The sequence below is a fragment of the Pseudopodoces humilis genome, chromosome 5 (genome assembly GCF_049639895.1).
Source record: "Pseudopodoces humilis isolate 2021_Gansu_Grassland_sample_001 chromosome 5, ASM4963989v1, whole genome shotgun sequence".
Classification (NCBI taxonomy): domain Eukaryota; kingdom Metazoa; phylum Chordata; class Aves; order Passeriformes; family Paridae; genus Pseudopodoces; species Pseudopodoces humilis.
In genome coordinates this window covers 69,731,891-69,752,383 of record NC_142204.1, presented here as the reverse complement: position 1 = coordinate 69,752,383, position 20,493 = coordinate 69,731,891, and the positions used below count along the sequence as shown (strand labels likewise).

At 48.1% G+C, this 20,493-nt stretch overlaps 1 protein-coding gene across 13 annotated transcripts in view; it reads left to right on the top strand.

The window, feature by feature from the left end:
* The window catches only part of LOC102104603 (endonuclease domain-containing 1 protein-like), a 158,513-nt gene that overhangs the window by 115,934 nt on the left and 22,086 nt on the right, over positions 1-20,493 (top strand). The window contains exons 5-6 of one of the 13 annotated variants that reach the window (XM_088054837.1): positions 4,481-4,691; positions 6,026-7,189. The exons of 4 other annotated variants lie outside the window; for them this stretch is intronic. The gene's annotated coding sequence lies outside the window, so the exon portion shown is untranslated. 8 more of the 13 variants (XM_014259713.2, XM_014259715.2, XM_014259720.2 and 5 more) reach the window with 8 other exon arrangements.

Here is a 20,493-nt window from a genome sequence, read left to right as displayed (position 1 = left end):
TTTAGTGAGCATGGTGGTATTAAGCCAAAGGTTGGACTCAATAATCTCAGAGGTCTTCTTCAGCCTCTGTGGTTCTTCAGTTCTGGTCAATTAAAATCAGCTTTCACTGGGCTTCCAGAGGCAGGTACGGAGCACATCCAGGTGTAATATACTGCAAGAGGGAAAAAATGCTTCACTCTTCTTGAAGACACTGCTGCTAGGCAAAATTACGGAGTTCTGCATGGCTGAAGGAAAAAGAGTTTGGTTCTGCCTGTGCTTTAAAGCAGCTTTATTTTACCCATTAGTGTTTTGTGAGTGTGGAAGATTCCCAGGAAGCTGCATGCTCAGGGCAGAGCCCGGGGACACGGGCACAGCTCTGTCCTGCTGCTTCCTGCCTGCTCTGCTCCACACAGGCACTTTCTGGACAGAAAAGCTGCACAATAAATCCAGTGCTGATGTGGCCTGGCGTGGTGACAGCTCTTCCAGTAACTGCAGGAACTGCCTGCTTGCGGAGGCCCAGCCTGCTCCGATGGGTTGTTTTCCTTGAAACTGTTGTTCTGCAGCAGATGGGGCACGCTGTGTCTGTGCCTCCCTCTGCCATGCAGACACTTTGTGGTGCCTTCTGTGCCTGTGCCCGTGGTGATTTGTTCTTTCTGAGAGGCTGTGGTGTACCTGAGTGCTTCCCAGGACGTGTCACTGGGAGTGGGGCTGTGCAAACACTCAAGACTTGCTCGACACCGCTCTGCAGATGTGCTCTGGGTCTGATGTTTGTTCTGCCAGCTGAGATGAGGAGCTGCAGAGAGGTTATTAAAAAAAAAATCAGTTTGAAAGGGGATAAATTGTCTAGAACACACTTCAGTAGCAAATTTCCAGGAAAGAACCCTCTGTCAGGCTTCTTAGAAGCTGTGCTGGCTCCAGGTGCTAAGTGCCAGGTCTGAATAAGCCATAATCAACTCAGTCCTTAACATAAGGTTTGGAGACACACTTTTCCCCTAATTTGCAAATCCCACCCCAGCCAGAGCTGGCTGACAGGTGGGCAGGTTTCCAGGCTCCCTACATAACCTTTGGGATGAATATTCAACCTTTAGGCACTGATGTGCAGCTTCTGTCACACACTGGTCTTTGTGCTGTTGAAGATTTGGTAACATCTTACATGTTTTGCTGTCACAAGAGGGAGTTTTGCAGCAGTGCTGCCCTTGCTGGTTTGTCTGGGTGTAGTCATGCTGTGGGCAGAGCTCAGCAGACAGAATGTGTTAATAAAAGGCAGCAGCACAAGCAGGATGAAGGTCCTTCATTCCTTGTTAAAGCCTTGTACATGTTGTTCAGGCTTGACTAACAAAATTCCTCTGAGTGACACTGCTGCAAGCAATTCTCTTGCTGTTGGTAGCACTGTAATAGAAAACAGAAGCAAGCATTTGAGTGACTCAAACCAAAATCAAGGGTAAGAATAAGAAAAAAGCATCAACTGTTTAACAGGAAAAATAAAAACCCGACGTGGCTAGGTATTCTTCTGTGGCATTTCCAATTTATTGTTACAGGAATATCCTCCCAGCTAGACTCAAGCTCCCTCAGGAAGCTGGTTTCATATGGTGGTTTAGATTTAACTATTCATTGTCTAGCACCATTTGAAATCAGTGTTCTTGGAGGAAGAATGCCTGCCTTCATCAGGGAAACGGACCCTCGGGAGCCTCAGAGGAAAAGAAGAGAAAGTCAAGATTCTCCTTGTGTGGTTCTGCCATTCCAATTAACCTCCACCACCAAACAAAGTCCCTCGGTGGGACTCTGGGGGTCTGTGACCCAGATGACCTCTGGGAGAGCAATGCAAAGATTTCAAAGGCAGAAATTCTGCTGTCATCATGTTTATAATATTTGTAAGTGGTGAGGAACAACTTCAGAACCCAAGAAGGTTTTGAGACAGAAACAAGGCAAAAAAGTAAAACACAGAACTGTAACTCAGTATAGAAGATGCTGATTTTAATGCCACAACTAGTAAAAACTACTACAACTATTTCATACAACATGGTGAGGAGTAAGGAAGGGATCTACATGTGCTCTTAATTTTTAACTCAAAACCCATTTTCAGTGGTTTTTCTTACCACCTCATCACACTTGTAAATACTTTGTACGTGTATCATACAAGACAGACAATCAAATTTGAAACAGGTAATTCTGCACTGAAGCACTGGGAGTTCTGGATGCTGTTTGCACCCCTCCTGCATGTTCAGCCTTTTGTTGTGGTGTTTTAGGCAGATCAGAATGTGTTATCTATCTTGTGTGGCAAGACTTGCCAGTGTGCAGGTTGGTGGCTGGATGTGCTCATGGAAATGGCCAGCAGCTGAGAATTAGCCCACAGGTGGTTGGTCACATTGTCCAAGTCTGCTGAAATCTGCAGAAGTGTTTGAAGATTATATTTTTTGAAGTATTTTATTGTATTAAAAAATGTGTGTATCTAATGGTTGATTTTGAAAATTTTCACTGTCTAAACCTTTGTTTTCTCACCAGTGCTTTAATAAGAATTATATCAAGTATTTGGAATTTCTCCAATGTGAAATGCTGTCCAGCACATAACTCTTCATCCTTGCAGATCTCCGTAACCCCTTTAGAGGATGACTGATTTCTTTTGGTGTTCAGAGTCAATAATAATTTCTAGCACCATTTGAAATCGGTTATAGTGATTGGGGAATTGCACCTCCTGAATTTTTACACAAGAGGCTCCAGAGAGAAGCTTTAATGGTATGAAATTAGGGAAGTGTGTTATTTTAGTGAATGGAGTTGCTGAATTCAGAAATGCTACAAGTTTAAACTCTGAGAGGACGAGAATTGTAAAATGTATAACCCAAGGTCTTGGTTTAGGTCCTCTGTGTGAAGACAATCCTTGGAATGGTTTGGAAAGCCTTGCAGTGCTGAGAGGGAAGATGAAGGGAGATGGTTTTCCCAGTGAGAATAACCAGTGTGGACTTTGGATCAAAGAAGAAGAACCCCACCCTGTTGGTTTAATGATCTGTCTGTGAGGTATGAGGAAATTAGGAGCAGCAGGAAACATTCCAATCTGCAGCTCCTGTACTCTGGACGTGCTGAAAGCAAGATCTCATGGAGGTTTACCCTGCCAGCCTGAGAGCTTCTTGCAGTCTCCTCTTTTACACTCATTACAGAGTAAACCATAAACAGCCCGAGTCACCTCTCCAATGTAAGAATTTCTCTGAAATTTCAGCTCTTCGGAGACACAGCTGGCTGGAGGCAGAGTCAGAGGTGGGTCCTGTCCCCACTTCCAGCAGGATCTCATTAACCATGAAGACAATCTCTGAAAATCATCCTGCAATCAGCTGGTCATTCTACATCCAGCTTTTTGGCAGTTAATAAAACAAACCAACCTACAGCAAGAGTCACACACCAGCCTGCAGCAAGGCATCCCTGTAGCAGGGGATGTTTTCCTGGATGTCCTGCTGAGTTCAGCAATGTACTGCTTTTCCCACTATTCCATGTAGGGTAACTAAAAAAGAGTTTTTTTGTGAACAAGTGAAGCTTTTGAATATTCAGAGGAATTTCTAAGGTTCTGGCTGGTTGTTGGAAGCAAATCTACCTTCCTTTTATCCCCTCCAATTTTTTTTATGTACATGAAAATATACTGAAAGCATATTGAAAGCCAGAGAAGGAATTTTGGCGAGGGGATGGAGTGACAGGAAAGGGGGAATGGCTTCAAACACAGAGCAGGGTTAGATTAGATATCAGGAGGAAATTTCTCCCTGTGAGAGTGGTGAGGCCCTGGCACAGGGTGCCCAGAGAAGCTGTGGCTGTCCCTGGATCCCTGGAAGTGTCCAGGGCCAGGTTGAACAAGGCTTGGAACAACCTGGGGTAGTGGGAGGGGGTTGGAATTTATTTCTAATTAAGATAATCACAAACCAGAAAGGAGATTTGTGACTTCTCTCAAGTCTCTTGCTTCCATCCATTCACAAAATCCACCTTCATACTCTCGTCTCATTTTTCATAGAGCTTTGAGAAGTGGTGAGTTTTAGTACCAAAAAAAAAAAAAAAGTGGTCGTGTTTAGTACAGAAGACTGTAGGTTAAGCCCTTAAATTAATGGAACAAATTACTGAAATATGGAAAATGTAGACTGGCTAGCAGCGTGGGGGGTTTGCGGTACGATGCAGGACACTGCATGTTTGAGGGGGTTTGACAGATGTTCTTGTGGAGGTTAAAAGCTATGCAGAATTAAGTGGTGTTGGAAGCGTGACTTGCAAGTAATCACCGTGTTTTAAGTACATCCACTGCCTAAGGAGCTCCCATGCAGACAGCTGCTTAAATGATTTCTTGTGGGAAGTCCCTGAAGGAGCAGATGGATCTGTTTGGATCTGCTGCTTGTGCTGTGCATGTAGGATCAAAACGTCTGACTTCAAGGAAACTTGTTAACACAAAAGCCAGTCTTAAGGTTCAAACCAGTTACAGAGTGGTGCAGAAACAGGTGAAGAAGGTTAATAACGTTTTCATTCTTTCTCTTGAAAGGCAAGAGGTTCTTTGCACCACATAGTCAGAAAAATGGAGCTGCCAAATGCTTGGATGTCATGAAAGTCTTTTCAGACGTGAGTGTTGCTGCTGGTCCTGCTCACAGTGGATCTTCTTTACAGCAACAGGGAAAGAAAGGATGAAAAAAGGAAGAAAAGTGATGATGAATACAAAAGCATTTCAGTTTAAAATACATCTGAGGAAGAGGAAGGTGTGTGTAATGAGAAGTTTCTTGTTTTTTTTTTTTTTAATTTATCCTATTTGCTCTCAACTCAGATTTGGGTGCAGAATGGTCCCTACAAAACCTACACGAGTCTCAAAATGTCAGTCAGGTACCACAGTGGATAGCTTAAACTATTTGTTTGCAAGTCTGCTCTGTCCTCCTGTTGACAGACCCTGCAGCAATCACAAAACGCAACGTGCAGGGGGATTGTTTCCATGGCCAGGAAAGTTTGTCTCGTTGCCGGTGTTCTGGAATGATTTTAAAATGAAATCAACACTTGAACTAAGCCAAAAGCAGCACTGGAAGTCAACTGCTTCTTCCAAAAAACCCTCTCACTTCTGGATTAATATAAAATGTGCTGGATGGTAGGATAAGAGGGAGAAAAAATGATGTCTCTTGGGAAATTTTTAGTGCAAAAATATTTCGGAAATGTCTGACAGTGTACACATTTTTTATTAATGAGTCCTGAAACCACTTCATTCTACTACATCAAGCCTAAATTTCAATTGTTGCAATTAATTTGTCTGAAATTTTTGTGATCTTGCATCACAGCCTCAAAATGTCAGGCTTCTACATAAGGATGTTCTGTGAAATCCATTGTATATTGGGAATCTGGGGGGGAAATAACCTGGTCGCGTTGAGTAGGGGCTTGGGGGTGGTAGTGACAAACTTCTTTGTTTTCTCAGCAAATAAATGGAGGTTCAGAACTATAATTTTCATTAACATTGATACCATATTCAACATTAATTGATGAAACATCCAGGCACAAGATGGTTATGAAAGAGTGGGACAGTAAATGAGACAAAATTGTGATATTCTACAAGATGCTCCCTGATTTCTTCAAGCCAGTTTGAGACTTCTTAACCAAAAATAACTTGTTTGTGTGGGATCTGCTGTGTCCTTAGCATACATTTCCAGTGCAGAATGGGCAGCAGAGGTACGAGGAGGATAAATTCGGGTATTGTGGCTTTTACTGTGGGCTGGTTGAGTCCTGCTGGGACCTTTGCTAAGTATGAAGAGCAGAGGCTTGTGTTGGCAGAGCTTTGCTGTGCAGTAAAACAGGCTGTTAGAGCTCACAGCAGTGTAAAGGTGCCAGCAGAGCAAATTCCTCCTTGTTTGGGTAATCCAAATGAAAATAGTGTTAGAATTTCTAACTATCTGGTGAATCAGATCCAGTGAGGGCAGTGAAGCAAACTCCAGTGAAGCAACCTGGGTTAAGCTGCCTACAACAAGAGGTTGTCACTTTCCAGGTATCACTAAAACAGTTCTGCTCTCCTGTTTTCTGACAATGGTCCATCAAACTGCTGGGTTCTCTTCTCCAGGTGCTGCAGGTGCATCTCCTCTGGAAACATCCAGAACTTTGGGGCTTCAAGCAGAAAAGCTGGACCAGCTGCGTGCTCCCACCTCTGCTGTTGGGCAGACAAGAGGATGTTCAGTGTGTACTGATCAGTGTAATGGTTACAGACTCTGGGTCAGAAGATGTTCCCACCCAGCTCCTTGAAATAGGAGGCAAAAAATGTTTTTCCTGATGTCATTCTCACTCTACTGGATTTCCAACAACTTTCCAAGAACAGTCCATGGAGGGATGTGTGGCTGCCTGCTCTGCTGCCTGGATTGCTGGGTATTTTAGTCCCCTCATGTGCAGTTTCTGTCTGTGCTGCCTTCTCAGCATCATGTCTGTCTCCCCCAGAGGATTCCTCTCTGGACAACCTGCCATGGAAGCAGATGATCTGTCTTCAGTCCTGGGGGCAAGTCAGTAAAATAATTTACTCCATGTCAAAGAAGGTTTTTAATGCCCCCTTGGCTCAAAAAGATGAGATGCGCCTTGGGATCACAAAGATTTGACTTAAGTGTTTTGGTGCTAATGAAATTCAGAGTCACAGATTGGTTTGGTTTGGAAGGGACCTTAAAGACCATCCGGTGCCACCCCTGCCATGGGCAAGGACACCTTCCACTATCCCAGATTGCTCCAATCCCCATCCAGCTGGGCCTTGGACACTTCCAGGGATCCAGGGGCAGCCACAGCTTCTCTGGGCACCCTGTGCCAGGGCCTCACCACCCTCACAGAAAAGAATTATTCATATATTGCTGCAGAATAAAGTTTTCTTCGGTCTCTACTCTCCCAAAGCAATCAGTGTGTCAAGCCCTGCATATCTCTGGCTGGATTCCCCCCTGGAGAACCACACACTGACCCTCATTTGGAGCAGCACAGTTTGGGATGAAGTGGCTGGGAAGGGGTATCAGCGCTGTGTGGAGGAGCCGGCTGTGGCAACAGTTTGCTGAGCAATGCATGGCAGAGCACGGACATCAGCTCTTTTAACTTCATTGCTTCAAATATCATGATTGTCTGTTCTTCTATAATATTATTGCATAAAAACACAGGGGGATTTATTTATAATTGATGATTTTGCGTGGAAGATACTCCAATGCCACCGTGCGGATTAAATCCCAGAACAGACTGAAAGCTGTAAAATCCACGAGCACAGGTGAGTGAGCTGCTCTGTTAGTAGCCTCCAGAGGACCCCAAAGTGATTTTCTCTGTTAGATTTTGCCATGATTTAATCTTCAATCTTGCCTGTTCTTACTGTGAAACAGACTGGGAAGAGAATGGCTTGGTAGTCCCCCATATAGTTCATCCTTACTAAAAATGCCATGGGGTGACGGGATTGCCTGCTGAAAGGTGCCAAAACCCTTACAAATCCAAACCTGCTCAAAAACCACCTCTGGGAAAACCCAAATTTCTCAGGAAATTCATGGGGATTATCACGGATTTCCAGGCTTCCAAATAAGTAAAGACTCTCCACTATGCTTCCAGTGTGAGAACTGAAATCACAACTTGAAGGAAAGAGAAATTCAGTGCAAGTAAATTTAAAGATTTCACTATGCAAATCAAAATTCCAGTTGGAGAACTTTGGAGCGAAACAATGGTGTAAAAAACCCCACTTTTTAGTTGAGATTAGCTTGGAAATTTTAAGGCACTCATGAATAATTTATAAACCAGTCTTCCTACGGATGAGCAGCAGGACGAGAGAGTGGCTACGTTTGTCACTGTATTGAGATGTTTCCTGGCAATGGTGGAATTTTTATGGTGTTCTTTCTCATAATGGAGTTGTTGCTTAGCTTTTAATGTCCCAAATGTAAACAGATCTGAGGAAGCAGATCGTTAAAAACGTTTCGAAAGGGCGAATGAAAAAGTGAAGTACTTATGTGCTGTGTTCCAAGCAAAGCCTATAAATCACCGGCGTCGGAATTCTCTGACAAGAAGAAGGTGGTTTTATGGACTCACAGAAATGGCATTGGGAGCAATAGTGAAAAGATTAATTTTTTTAAATCGTGGCAGAAGAGTGGAGGGAATAACCTGAGAGGTTTGAGAAGCTGTCCTGTGCTCTGTTTTCAGTTTTAACACTTTGGCTTAACAAATTCAAAATCTGATTCAAATCTGCTTTGCTATCTTCAGCTCCACAATATCTGAACCCATAGGACCAGCTGACTTCACTGCCTGGTGCTCCTGCATTAGCCAGGCTGGGAATGCTTAAATCCACACAGAGGTTTTATGTGTAGGAGCAACTCAGGAAAAAAGGGTTAAAAAAAGGCAGTTTTCATTTGGTTTTCAACTTGCAAAGCTGTTTTCTAAACTCAAATTTGGGTTTGCAGTGTTCAAACGTTCAAGAGTCACTTCAGTGACCCATCGCCGTGTCCTGTGCGGGAAGCCGGGGGTCTTGTGGGATGCAGGGGTGGAGATGCCAGCCCCTGGAAGGCACTGGTGCAGGGGGATCGCTGAGGTGCTCCTTGGCTCCCCTGCCCCTGGCCGAGCCAGCCCACCAGATGTGAGATGCTGCCTTGGCGCGGGCAGAGCCGCGCGGTTCGGCTCGTCGGGAGAGGCCGTGGGTGGAGAGGAGCTGGCAGAGATCCCGGGAGCCGCTGGGAAGAGGCTGCGCGGGGGAGAGCGAGCTCACCACCCACCTCGGATGAAATCATGGAACGGGCAAGCGCGAGGAAAGGCTGGTGAGGAGAAGGAGACCTAAAAAAAGGGTGGGGGGCAGGAGAGGAAGGATGCTGGACCAGCAAGGAGGGTAGTTCCTGTGCTGGTGGGTTTGAGGAGGATCTGGTTCTCACAGGAGTCGCTTGTAACAGATACGGAGCTGGAATAAGGGCAGGAATTTGTCACAGGAAGGTTTGCTCCAGCAGCATAGAAAAGAACTTTGATACCTGACCCCTTTGATGGAAATTCATTAACATGTGTCTGAACAGAGTGATTGCTCCCAGGCAGGCTGCTGCTTTCCCAGCCTAACCTCTAACCAAGCTTGGACCAAGGAAGATGCATTCCTGGAGCGAGAAGGAGCTGGCTGGTTATAACAGAGTTTTTAAGGGCTGCTGAGAAAGGGACTTTACAGTGCCACTTTCCTTAACCAAGAAGTAGGTTGCCCCAATGTTCCCAGTTGGATGAGCACGTTGTCTCATCATTACTGTGCAGACCAACAAGGAAGAAGTCCATTGTGGCTTCTTGTTGCACTTTGGGACTGAACATCGCCCAGTATGAACTTAGATTTTTTTCTCCCCTGTATTTATCTGATTTATGATAAATTACACCACTCTGAGAGTAACTGTTTCAATCCAGTGAGAAGACCTTCAGTGTCCTTGTTTTCCACTGGATTTGTGTCCAAGCTGCCTCCCTGCAGCTCCTCCCACATCATTTCTGGAGAGCTCAGGCAGGTGAAGAGCCAGCAGAAGGAGCGGGTGTCCCTGGAGTGATCAGCACGAGGTTTTGTCCAGTGCACCCGCTGAAGACAGCCTGAATCTTCTGCTGGGTTTTGTTGGATCCTTTTTGCTCCTTGGAAACACAATTCAGGACAAAACCGTCACAGTCTGACTTTGAGGAATGAGATTCTCAGCACTTCTGTCTCTGCTCCAGCAAGCGAAAAGTGATGCGTAAGACTCCTTCTCCCCCCGTCAACTCCAGTGGGTGCAAAGTTGTAACTGTTTCAGGAAAGATACAGCCAAAAAAAAAAAAAAATCAACCAAAAACCATTCCCCTAGCTCATTTTCTTTTCCCAGAAAACCAGATGGATGAATCATTACAACAGCAGCTATGACAGGGGACCAGACAACAGACTGAGCCCGAAGCCCAGCCCAGTTGAGGCAAGATGAAAAATTGTCAAAGGATTTACCAACCCTCCCTCCCACATCTGTTTAAAGGAGCAAGACTCCAGAATACGGGCATGTGGATTTTATCCTTCCTCTTGCATCCTACACAGCAGCAAGAGCAGCCATTGCAGAGACCACGGTGTAATAAATCCAACAGGATCCAGCAGTGAAGTCCAGTGAAGTAACGTGATGGTGTGGTCAGTGATGATCACCAGAACAGAATCACAGAATGGTTTGGATGGGAAGGGACCTTGAAAAAATCGTTTTGTTTCAACTTCCCAACACCTTCCGCTAGACCAGGGTGCTCCAAGCCCTATCCAACATGGCCCTGGACACTTACAGGGATGGGGCAGCCGCAGCATCTCTGGGCAGCCTGTGCCAGTGTCTCACCACCCTCACAGACAAGATTTCCTTCCCAATATCCTACCTAACCCTCCGCTCCGGAAGTGGGAAGCCATTTCCACTTGTGTTGTCACTCCATGCCATTGTCCCAAGTCCCTCTCCAGCTCTCTTGGAGCCCCTTTAAGCACTGGAAGGGGCTCTCAGGTTTTCCTGGAGCCTTTTTTTTCCCCCAGCCTGGCTCCAGAGCAGCAGGCCCGCATCCCTAGGAGCATCTTTGTGGCCTCCTCCTGATTCACTCCAACACATCCCTTGTTTCTCCTGTGTTGTGAGCCCCAGGGCTGGAGGCAGCTCTGCAGGTGAGATCTCGCCTCAATGGAGAAGAGAGGCACAATCCCCTCCCTGACCTGCTGCCCACACTTGTGATGCAGCCCAGGACTGGGGAGGTGTCTGGGCTGCCATCAGCCATTGCTGGGTCATGTTGAGCTTCTCATCCACCAACACCCCAAATCCTTCTCCCCAGGGCTGTTCCCCATCCATTCTCTGTACCTGTTCTTGGAATTGCCCAAGCACAATATCCAGCTCCTCAGACCAGAGGGAGCAGCCTCAAGGCTCTGTTTGTTTGTACCAGGCATTCCTCTGCAGGCAGTTACTTGTGAGATATGTAGACATGCTCTTAATATAGCAGAGTCCTATGCGTAAAACCGGTCAAAATAACACCAGAAGTGACAAGGTTGAGAAGGCATTTAAAAGTTAAGAGATGGCTGCCTTCAGGATGCCCACAGAACCCCTGTGGGTGTGTGTGGTTCATCCTTAATTACACTTTTGGAGGTATTTTTTTATTCCAGAGGACACTGCCCCGTTCCCCGCACGCGATGCTGGTACTCACTTGCTGAAAAGCCATTCAGGGTTAGGGTTTGGTTTTTTTTTCCTTCTTCATCCTCATCTCTGCAGCATCCGAGTGCTTTGGCCAGAGCAGTTGCTCTGATGACTTTTTTTTTTCCTTTGGTGACGCTCTATTGTAGTTTCTGCTTTACAAAGAACCAGAGCACAGAGAAGCAAAGGTCAAAGAATCTATTAATTTCGGGTGCCCAATTTGAAGTAGCCAGTGCAAGATATTCAGGACTCTCTGTTCAAAGCGCAGATTCCTCTCATGCCTTTCTTTGTTTTCTTCCAACCCCCTGCTTTGTTCATTGCCCTCGTCCAACTTCTGCCTCTTGGGCGCTGTAATTATGATTTTTTAAATTCAGATGTTGCTCTTAGGCTTCGAGTGTTTTCATCGCTGCCTGAAAAGCTGTAGCTGAGATCCACTAGGCAGCAAATGTTCCCTTTCTCTCAAGGTAAACAACGAGTCAGGGAAGGTCACTCCAGGTAAAAAGCCACAGGTCTGGAAGAACAGGACATAATTCAAGCCAAAATACTCATGAGCGATGTGGAGATCTCTTCACCTCTCCTACCCTCTGCAGCTCCCATGAAGCTCATCACAGAGCAAAGGCAGCACAAAGAAGCTGGATCTGGGATAGAATAAACTGGGGGTTACCTCAGGTGCTGAGGGCTTGGGTCCATTGTTGCTTTAGCAGAGGCAGCTGTGGAGGAATTGCGTTTGGGGAAGCAGAGACCACGGCAGGAGTGGGAGGGCAGAGGGAAGCCAGCGGTACCGAGCGTGTGCCTCTTGTGTTGGGAATAGCTTGTACTTGTGGGACTTGGTCAAATGCCAGGAAAACCCTGAGGGTGAGGCTGCAGTGCTCCTCTTGAGATGTTCCAGCCCCTGGAGCCCTTGGGAACAGCACTGCTGAACACTGTGTGCTCTCAGCTGCCCCAGGCACAGCCGGATCCATCCACACAAGGACACGTGTCCTGGGCTCCCTCCAAGCTGGAGCTTCCAGCACATCCACCTTTTATTCCTGCTGCAGAATCCTCTGGCCAGGAAGGTTTTGAGTGACCGTGTCCCACATCTGAAAACGCTCTCCAGCCTCAGCACTTGGCTTTGGCACAGGGAAGCAGTGGGGCAGCGAGGGGAGGATTTGTGAGCCTGCATTGGCTGGTGGCTGGTGAGTTTGCAAAGGATCTACCCCAAACACGGGACAGGAGCTGGAGAGATGAGCACAGCTGAGACCTCAGAGGGCCCCTGGGGTGTGGGTTTGAGTAGGAGAGAGCTGAGAAGGATTTGGGAAAAGGAGAAATGATAATTCACTGTGGAACAATGCCTGGATGGCTCCAAAGGGGACCTGGCACCCATCTGTCCAGGCATTTCCTGCTGCCACAGGGGATTCCTGTGCTCCTCCTTGCTGCTTCCTCCACCTTTGGATCTCTGCATCACTGTTGCTGTTGGAAACACCAGTATTTCATAAGCTGGAGAGCTCAGGGCTGCAGAAACAGCACAAAAGCAGCTCGAGGACATACAGAAGCAGGAAAAGCAATTTATTTTTTTTTAAGCAAACTTGCACAGAAATGTTTGGGCCAAGGAACATCTTAACCTTAAGTCCAGCCTCCCACTCTGAGCAGGACTGTACCCAGGGTGTCAGCCACGTTCTGGCCAAGCCCTAAATCCCCTAAGTCAGGGGGGTACAGTTTAGGTGGTCTGTGTCCCAGGGCAGCAGTGTCTCCCAGCAAGAGCTGGATGTGAGCCTCCCATGTCCCACTTTGCCACTGGTGCCTTTTGTCACAGTCCAGCACGGTGGGGAGGAGCTTGCCTGTGTCTCTACACCCACTTTTCCTGTGTTCGTAGCCGGTTCTTAGCTCACCATCAGCTCCTCAGGACTGTGCAGGGCTTTTTTCCCCGCCGCTGGCACCATTTGCTCATAGTGAAAGCACAGAAACCCTCCTTCAAACCCCCTGTGCTCCCCCAAAACCAGGGCAGCAGCCAGAGCATTTGTGGGCACACCTGTGGGCATGAGTCACCAGCACCTGCATCTCCCATGGGACCCAGCCCCATCTCCCACGCTGGGGGCTTTCTGTCCATGTGGAGGGGTCCAGAGAGCAACTCCCCCCACACCAGAACCTCCAGAGTGCTGAACTGGGGAGATGGGAAGCCCTGGAAGGGGCAACTGCTCCGTATTTCCTGCTAGACCCAGCCCCATGCCCGAGAGAACATCCAGAGCATCCTATCCTGCCCTTGGAAGGGGTGGCAGCAGGGCTGGGCCTGGGGAAGGAGCTGGACACACCACTCGTGTTTTCCATGCTGGAAACCTCCCTACATGCCAGTTCATGAGGATGAAGCTGTAAATCAGCTGGAAAAACTTCTCAGTCCTCACCATCACCACCGGGGGAAAGAACTGTCTGGGAGGAGAGATAAGGAGTGCGTTGGTGGTCCTTCAATGTCCCCTTCCTCCAGGCTGCATGCTGGTGATTTAATTAGGGATTGATATTTATTTTTTCACTTTTAATTTCACAATGAATGTGAGCAAGGCGAGCCCAGATGCAAATAGGAGCTGAGGCCCTTCTGCAGGGACCCCAGGGGACGCCCCAGCCACCCCACACTGAGTCACCACAGCTCCCGGCAGGAGCCAGGAGGGGACGGAGGGGTGACAAGGCAGAGCTGCCTACTGAAAAAAAAAATAAAAATAAAAGTCCCCAGTTTGTTGGTTTAGTAAGGAGAGGAAAATAGAAGTTAATGCTGCGACCTAGTGGAGAAAAAATAGACATGCAGAGCTGATTGAGACGAGGGGAAAGCAGAAGTTTGTGGAATTTGTGCCTGGTGGAGGCTGGACCGCAGAAAGCTCTGCTAGTGTGGCTTATTTTTACAGGATTTCACACCTGAGAACGTGGTCTGCAGACTGTTCAGGCTTCCAGAAGGTGCTCAGCTTAGCCCTAAATGATCTGGGGCTTGTAACTAGGTGATATTTAAGGTCCCTTGCACTCCAAACCGCTCTGTGATTCTGTGTTTCTGTAATAAAAGGGCTGTGACCATCACGTTAAACCCAGCACAACTCCAATGTGACCGCAAACGGGGTGGATGAAGGTCTGCTCCCAGCAGCGTCCACTTGGGCTGGGATCTGTGCTCCCAAGTTCTTCATCCAGCCCCAGCAGGAACTGGGATTGGAGAAGAAACTGTTTGCTGGCAAAAATGGGGGGGAAATTCATCACTGGTGAGATGAATTGCCTGCAGCTGTGTAAGCCTGAGCTTGGCACGGTCTGGGATGAGATCCAGTGCCAGAGCACCTGGACTCAGGAAGTGGAAAATCCCTAAAACACAGGTTCTGGGTCAGTAATCACCCAAGTGGGAGACACAAACAGCACCTGAGCTAAAGGCTACTGTGAGTAAATGCCAAACCAGGGCAGGGAAAGTGTGTGGGGAAAGGCACAGGGATGCTGTGCCCAGGCTCGGGGTCCATGCTGCAAAAAGGGGCTGGAAAATGGGAGGGATTTCAAAGGAGAGCCCTGGGAGTGAGGAAAAATTCTCAGAGGGGTGAAGCTGAGCTCAGTGTGTTTCCCAAGTGAGGAGGGTGGATTTCAGCCCACCACCACCATGTCTTGTGTCCAAGGGACCCCAGTCCTTGGTTCCTGAGGTGGGTGGCCTGGAGATCACCCAGGGACTAAACCCCTCTGCTGAGACCCCACAGGAGTTTGTACATCCAGGAGGGTTTGACACAAGGGAAGGGGCAGGGGAAGCTCCCTGGGGCTGCCTGGGACACAGCCTCTGCCTGGCCAGGATCCCCCTTGCGCCCAGGGCATTGCAGACCTAAGACACCTCCAGGATTAAATAACAGCTGAGCTGGGGGATTTACAGACCCAGAGCTTGGCTTTGGGTGCTGCAGTTGGCATAGAGCTACCTAAATGTCCCCCTCCACATCTCTGTGGCTTCACTGACCCACAGACAGCAGCTCCTTTGGATTTGGTGGGGACCAGTGATTAAGGCCACCCTGGACACCTTGTGCTTATGGTGTCACCTCAAGTAAATCACAGCTACTGAATTTTGTTCCTTCTGAACATGGAGGAATGAAGGGATAGGCTTGATCCTGCTCAGCCTGGATCAGGGAACGGGTGGCAGCCCTTCAGCCTGGTGCCCAGAGGCTAGTGGCACCTTACCCTGAATCCCTGCTCGTGCCACATGTCCTGCCACCAGATCTGTGCCGTGCAAAACGTCCCCCACACTCCTGCTGCTCTCCAGCTTCTGGTTGTCATCGGTGGGGCACACTCAGACCATTAAAAATAGCCAAACATTGCATGGAGAAGGCAGCAGGGGAATTAGATGGAAAAATATAGCCAGGAGGAGCAGGAGGAGGGAAGTGAGGAGGAGGAGGAGAGACTCTGGGGGAGCAGAGAAGAGCACACCAGCTTGAGGCAGCTGCAAGGAGCCCAACAGCTGGAAGCCAAAAATAAACCTCAACAGTGAATCAATTCACTCTGGGGAATGGGTGAATGGGGGAAGCAATAGCAAGGGGGAGAGGATGGGGAAGCTGATGAACTGAGTATGCAGGAAAATCCATAGAGCAATGAATCACCTCCCCAAAAAGCCCGTTTTCCCAAAACCAGGCAGTGATGAAGCAGAATATGGCAGAGACAGAAACAATTACGGGGCAAAGGGAAGTTTCCCCCCCGGTGAATAAACATGCAGAACTGGCTGACCAGAAGTCAGGGAGTCAGTCAGTGAGTGGATAAATCAGAGTGAACAAGCCCTGGTGGTGGGGCCTGGCTGCCAGAAGCTCCTGGAGCGATGATTCCTTGACGTGTCCACCCAGCAGAGGGGCTGCAGGACTGCCATGGGGACATGGAGGACCTGGAGATGCTCCTCCAGTGCCAGTCCCCAGGTGATGGGAGGACAAGGAGTCTCAGGCATGGGGAAGTGGGCTGCAAATGTTGAGCTGGGCAGAGGAGGGGATATTTGTCACTGCCATGGGATGGATGGTGGGTCCCAGGGACCAGGATGCAAAGTCCCCTAAGCTCCAAAACACATTTTTGGGGCATGGGATGAGACACTTGGAGCATCACAGACAACAGACATTGAGATCATCGTCTGGGTCATGGAACAACCTTTGAGGGTGGCTAAAATTTAATAGAAGGTAAATTCAAAGCTCCTCAATAAGCTGTCTAGCTTTTAAAAGATGATGAGGAGAGCCTAGGAAAATTGTGGATAGAAACTTGAAGAAAATGCTTTGTGTACAGAAGCTTTGGAATTAAAAAAAAAAAAATCTGTGGTGAGCCATCACAGAGATTGCATCTTGCAGAAGATACAGATTTTTTTATTAGGACATGGCTGCTTTTGGCCACCATAGGAGAGAACCTGAGTAGAGCAAGGAACCATAATTTTTAAATGAGTTTTGGGTATTTTATCAGAAAAGAGGGAATTTGGGGCTGCTTTTTTCCAAGCTGAGTGCCCCAGACTCGAGACTGCAGTCCAGCTCTATCCCTGTTCCATCCTCCCCCATGCCCTGCTTCATGAGGCTGTTTTAGGAAAAGGATGGTGGGCATCAAGGCAGGATTAGTGGGCTGGAAGGATTTGGGAGCTGAGTTTGTGTGTCTGTGGGAAGGGGTCATATCTTCCAATTGCCCCCTCCCTGTGCAGCTGCTCTCCAAATCAGCCTTTCCCAGTTACCATCCCAAAGGTCTCCAACATCCCAGCACTGCTGGGGAAGGGAATGTCCATGAAAAAGTGCAGGCAGAGAAATAGAGAGAGAAATCAAGATTATTCACATGGACACAGGATCTTTTATGTCAAGTTCTCCAGAGCTCAGTGGGGATGGAGGATGGGATGAGAGGATGGGAGGATGCTCCCAGTCCCCGTCCATGGGGTTTGCAGGGAGCGCTCCATTCCCAAGGCTCCAGGGAGGAGCAGTGATGCTGCTGATGTGCGGCCGTGCTGTCACTAGAGGGAAGCAGAGCCATGTGCGTGGGGCTGGGCTGGCACTGTGGCAGCTCTCAGTGTACAGAGAGACACCCAGAGCAGCTTGCAGCTGATGGAAGGGGACATCTTCGTCCCCTTGGGCTGGGCAGGCAGCGAGGGGCGGTGGGTGAGAGCGACAGGGACAGGAGCGGCTGAAGGGATGCTGCTCTCTCCAGGGACACACTTGGCTCCCGTGTCCCCTCGCTGCAGTGCCTCTCAATGGGGGCTGAAATGGGGGTCAGGGGCACCCCATAATGCAGGGTCGTGGCCAGCAGGGCTGGCTGGGGACTTTGAGCAGCGTTGGCTCTGCCGAGGAGGTGGCACTGCTCCTGGGGACAGTGGGGACAGCTCATCGGGCGGGGCATCCCTCTGCCACCACCCTGCTGGCAGCCGTGACCCTCCTGGCATGGGTTAACAGGAGGGATTGGGGGTCTGGGTGCAAAGGTGGGGGAGACACGAGGTGGCAGGAAGGGGACAGGGTCCCAGACTGCCCTTGGAGGGATGACAATGGAAGGATGATGATGGAAGGATGATGATGGGGATGACCACGTTGTGTTGGCGGTTCTGCCGGTCTGTGGACCCTGGGGAATGTGCAGCACACACTCGTGGAAGCCACACCACCCACAGACAAGGCTTGTCTCCAAACCAGCTGCTTGGGACCTGGAGATTTTCTCCTTTATGGAGATGAGCAGCCAAAATAGTCACTTCTCCCTTCACCTCTGGAGGTTTGAAGGATTCCCCTCCTCTCCCTGCTTGCTGGGCTTGGATCCACTGGCACCCTGAGCTCTCCCATGGGGCTGCCTTGGCCACAGCCCACCTTCAGCCCATCCACATCTCTGGGGAAATCTTCCTCCAAACATTTGTCAGCTGCAGATCAGGATAATTTCCCAGCATATTTGGAAGCAAATGCATCCTGTAAATTTCTTCAGTTTTCCACTGCTCCTGAGAGATTTTGACACAAAGTCAGGCTATTCACCAGCAGCTGCCAGGAGTTTAGTTCAATAACAATTCTTGCTGACGGAGCTCTGCCCGTGTCAGTACAAGCCTCAATCATTGTGTTCTTCCAGTGCAGGTGATGGAACCTGGAAATGCCAGGACTTGCTGCTTTGGCCAGCACAGGGCTGTATCTCTCTGCCAGCCTCGTGCAATACAGGTTAACTTGCTGTTTTTCTCAATGCCATCTCTCCTGCAGAGAAATTCCGGGGCCTTTTGGTAGCTCAGCCATGCCAGTCATGGAAAACTGCATTGATCCCTTGGCAGGAGACAGGGCAGTGATCTATGTGGTGCCTCTGGGTTTCTGGGGGAAGGCAGAATATCAGGAGAAGACACAAGCTGACAATGTCAGCATGGATGACAAGAAGTGATGTTTCTCAGGTAATGGATAAAAGACACTTCCTTTGGTCCCAGCACAGCAGCTTTTGTGTAAGCCATGGGGCAGGTTCAGCCATGGATGCAACCTAAGGAATTTCCATGGAGAGCCAGCAGCAAGTCACTCCCATGCACCGTTCCCATGCTGCCAGGTTAAATACTTCATATAAACCTCACAACAACAGAAACCTCAATTCTGCCATGCTGGGAAATCACAGAGCCATAGAATGGTCTGTGTTGGAAGGGACCTTAAGGACTTCAGTTCCAACATCCCTGCCATGGGAAGGGACACCTTCCACAAGACCAGGTTGCCCATAAATAATTGTGGTTTGAGGTTTTATACCTCCAGAACTTTCTCTTACAGGTCAATGTTAGAGCTGGTGTTTGCTCAGCTCGTTATTAGCAAAGAATGTTCAGAGCTGGATTTTTGTTACTCTTGAGCTCACACTGTTGATGCCACAGGTGGGGAGAGCTGGAAAACAGCCCAGGTATTTTAGCCCAAGGTGATAAATCTGCATCAGAGACACCCAAACTGATCCTTTTTGGTGACACTTTCAAATGTGTGGCCAAAACTAAAGGTAATTGAGAGCTCAGCCAAGCTTTGGGGGGGAAGGAATATCTTCAGCAAATGGGGGATGATAGCAGGTTTATGGTACATAAAAAATCATTGCAATGAGGAGATAGGTTTGTTTGTCTGCTGTGAAGTGCTGGTTTGGAAAAAGGAGATAAAATATCAGCTGGCATTAGATCTTGTGCTCAACAGCTAAAAATTACTTCCAACAGGAGTGATTTGGGTGAGGAGGGAGAAACACATAGGCGAAATGGCTTGCCCAGGAGGACAGAGGTAAAAAAAAACAGGAAAAAAACACTGCAAGATAAAAATAGTGTTGTATTTTTTGTATTTTGTTCCTGAGGAGTGGAGGCCACTGGAACTCCTGGGCGGGATTATTGTCCACTGGAGCAACAGCAGGCTGGATGATGGGTGCAAAAAGGCTGCAGTATTGTAATGACCTGAAGGCAACTTCGAAGAGAAGAACAAGAAGTGCTAATGAATGCCTTGTTTTTAAAAGGAAGTTTTCTCCCCAGCAGAGAACTTCCTGCAGCTGCTTCATTTTTTTTTTTTCTTCTTTATTTCTTTCTTTCTTTCAAATTTTCTGTTTGAGAAGGAGCTGCTTGAAAAATGCTTCTGTGGCACCCTATGAGCTGACAAACTCCTGGACACATGGGCATGTGGCAAGGGCTGCTTCAGTCTGGTTAAGTGGCCCCAGTCACCAGCCAAACCAAGCAATTGAGGTCTAAATCGAGGCCTAGAAAGAGCAAATCAGTGCTTGAGGTTCCTCAAAGTCCTCAAAATCTCAAAGTCCCACACAGTGGAAATCAATGCCATGGAATGCCATGACTACAGATGCTTCCAGCACCACCAATGGCTTTGTGATCCCCTGTAGCTGGAGCTCTCAGTAAAGGTTAAATCAACCTGTAATTGGCCCTAAAAGTCAATAAGACCAGCTTGTACACTGGCTGTGTCACTGGTCACCTGTTCCCTCCAAGGCTATGGGCCATGGGGCAGTCCAGCAGAGTTGGTAGGGACAACTTCTTCATTGGGTTGAGTTCACCCTAGGGACAGAGCTCAGCATTTGGGTGATAACACATCCTCTGTACCCACAATCTGTACCCTGGGACATTTTGTACATTTTTATGGTGCCCCTGGAGCTGTTCCTTTATGACATTCCCCCAGGTATGGAACCATTCTGTGAGTTTAAAGCTCACAAGTTCACTCGTGACATTGACTTGTTGGGTTTGCCACTTGTCTGATGCAGTAACTTGTTTTCTTGCCTGTTTTCCTCTTTTCTACCAAGGTTTCTGGGCTGCCATTAGAAGCAGAATTAAATATCTGCCTTCACATATTCAGCTCCACTGTTTTGTTTGGTTGCTGGGACCCCGGCCTGCATGAGGATCATGCAAGAGTAAGATATCACCAATACATAAAAATGTAAAGGTGGGTGTCAAGTGGATGGTGCCAGACTCTTCACAGTGGTGCCCAGTGACAGGACAAGGAGCAATGGCCATAAAATAAAACACAAGAAGTTCCACCTCAACACAAGGAAGAATTTCTTT